Source organism: Monoraphidium neglectum, assembly GCF_000611645.1.
Source record: "Monoraphidium neglectum strain SAG 48.87 unplaced genomic scaffold scaffold00162, whole genome shotgun sequence".
Taxonomy (NCBI): domain Eukaryota; kingdom Viridiplantae; phylum Chlorophyta; class Chlorophyceae; order Sphaeropleales; family Selenastraceae; genus Monoraphidium; species Monoraphidium neglectum.
Window position 1 is genome coordinate 4264 of NW_014013466.1, and position 3071 is coordinate 7334.

Here is a 3071-nt window from a genome sequence, read left to right on the forward strand (position 1 = left end):
GGGGGCGAGCCGATGGCGCTGCGCGCGGCGCGGCTGGGAGACCCCTGGGAGTGGCTGGCCGTGATGGACGTGGAAGATGATCGGTCGGACACGCTGCCGAGCAACCCGACCGAGCGCGCGGCCGCGCGGTACCCGGCGCCGCGGCCCCCGCTGCGGCACGGGTCGAGGATCCAGCGGAGGAGGTTGAAGAAGCTTGTGTCGGAGCAGGACGTGGACTGGTGACGGTCATAGTTTTCAGGCTTTGATTTGTGCTTCGGGTGCTTTGCGGCAGCGGAGTAGGTTCCAATGCACGCACGTTTCATTTTCAGCCGCGCCACGGCAGTCAGCCACGGCAGTCGGGTGGCGGTGACCTGTTGTGCTGGCGTCTGTTGTAGGGGAGAAGAGTGGATAGAGTGTTAGGGACTGTGTTTTGTAGGGGCTGCAGTAGTCGGGGCGGCAGTCGCAGGGGCAGCAGCAGTAGGGGCTTGCCATGTGAGGTTTGTGAGGATGTGCGTTGATTGGTGCATATGTTCCCCCCTCACCGCCAGCGCGAGCGAGAGCATTCCCTGCGCTGGCACTCGTGGCATCCTGCGGCCCTCTTCACTGCCCCACGCGCAGGGTTTTTGCAGCCTGCAGTAATGTGAGCCAGGGTCGTGATAATCGAGGTGTGGCAGGGGGTGGGAAGCATACGCTGGGTGCGTACACCTGCACAGTGCACACCCTCCCGCGCACACCGCCCATGGTGCGTGATCACTGTACGTGCTGCTGCAGTCAAGGCTTGCGACATGCAGCACAAGTTGCACGGTAGGTCTCATTTATAAAGGGTGCAGCGGCCAGCATCCAACACTACACCAAGCCAAGTAGACGCACGCAACACTAACCCACAGCAATCAGCCCATGCAGGCAGACCCAAACAAAGCTTGCGACGTGTCGCACGTCTACTTGTCGACTCAGTGTCATAAGGCGCAATGGGACGCGAATGCATAGCCCCACTGACAAGCTCAGGCTCGCCCAAGCGGCAGAGCACATTGACACGCCTTGCATTGGCGCTGCTGCTTTCCCCTGAGCAACCTCCGCACCCCTCACCTCGGCGGCAACGAATGGTGCGTGCACGCACATGTGTGTGTGTGTGTGTGTATGTGTGTGTGTGTGTGTGTGTGTGTGTGTGTGTGTGTGTGTGTGTGGTGTATGTGTGTGTGCGCGCATCATGCACGCATGATGCGTGCGCGCAAGAAGGGACTCCAGACAAGATGAGGTGGTTGCCCGGTTGATCGTGGACCCGTAATGCTTTGTAATGCCCCTGTGCCGCATCTTCCAACTGGCACCACTGCATTTTCGGTCGCCCGTCGCTCATGCTTCCTGGCCGATTCGGAAAGGCTGCCCTTACACAAGTACAATCGACGTTAGCAGCCGCAGCGGTGCATACGAGGATTCAAGGCAGCCAGTGCGCTGCGTACAGAACTGCGCGACCTTGCGCCATCACCATGTGTGGTGGAATGCGGCCCACGCAAACGAAAATGCGTTTTCAGAAGTCCGGTGCAGATGCAAGCCGTAGAGAATCCGTGAAGAGGTGGTTGCGAGGCTGCATGGCGGCGGCGCCCAGAGAGGCGTGCCGTGGCGTGTGGGCGGACCCGGCGCGGCGGGATGAGGTGAGAGGCTGCGGGAATAAGCCGCAGTCTCTCGAGTCGGATGGGGCCCAACCTGCCAAGGAACGGCAGGTCGCCGCCGGCCAACGGGTGCCGACGGCATGGGAGGACGTGGACTATGCAGGGAGGGGGAAGGTGGGTGACAGGCAGCCGTGCGAAGAGGCTGCTTAAAAAGGGGGCGTGATATGTAGGTGTGCGGGAAGTGTGCGAGACGCTAGTAGCCGAGGCATGGAGTGCCCCTTTTCACCTATCATAATTTGTCGTAGATATGGGAACGTATAAGCTGGCAAGTGCTGCCTGTGGGTGGCGGGTGCGAGGGCACGCTGCACCTGAAAATGCCGGTGCGTCGGCTCGCGTGAAACCCCAAAGCGTGCGTACGAGCCGCAGCCAATGCGAGCCGCAGCCAATGCGCGCAACCGAATTTTAGCCCCTCAAGGGGGGGGCCCGTGCCCTTCAGGATTGTTCAGGCCGGAGCCCAAAGCAGCGGGCTGCACAGGTGGTGTAGAGCTGTATATACAGAGCAGGGCGCGGGTCGTCGCCATAAAACCCCGAAACCATCAGAGAGCCCACCCTCGGCGACTGGCACCAGCAAGTGCGCTTGGGGTTTTTTCGGGGTGGGGAGGGTTTGATCCCGCGGGTTCCACTGCGCAACTTCGCAGGGTGGCGTTGGCCACTGGCGGCGGCAGCAGGTGCCGTAATTGGGGGCGGTACCACAGTACTGAGTGCTGGTGGACGCTCACGCAAAACGCGCGTTGACGGGTACTCGGGAGGCCGCAGCCGGCGGCCGAGACTTGTCATGCACTCGAGCACGCGGGACCGGGGCGTCGGGGCAGAGGCACGGCTGCTGCCGAGGGTCCGCCAACTCACAGGAGTGCTTCAGATATGGATGCTTCGCGCGTGCGCCATGCGGCATGGCTGACATAATCAGCCGCGCCATAGCTCTCGTTGAAAACCGCTCGAGATGCTGCGGCCGCTCGCGCGGCTAGCTGGCCGCCTGTGCAGGGCAGTACTTGTAAACGATCGCACAGTGCTGAACAGGAATGACTATGGGAAATGCGGGTGCTGAGCACATCAGCGCCTCAATGACCCGTCCTGTATCCACCAAAGCGGCTGCCCCGGCAGCCCCACATACTTGACAGTGCATGTGGAAGGTGATGAGCCCAGAGCAGGCGGGCGCATCTATCGTGCTTTGCCCACAGCGGGCGTAGTGCTTCGTCCCCAGTGTTGTGGATACAGTATACGCAATCTCGAAACTTGTCCGGCACTCTCGAGCAGAGCGGGCGCCGAAGGGGGAGCTTTATGGGGTTTTGACATCCCTGTATCGCCTTTTAAAGCCCCCGGCCCCTCTCAGGGGCGCACACCCCCACTACTTCAATCTCAAATCAGGCGGCGGTGCGTCGGCCTCATTGGCCACCGCTGCCGCCGCCGACAATCAGATCTTCAGGC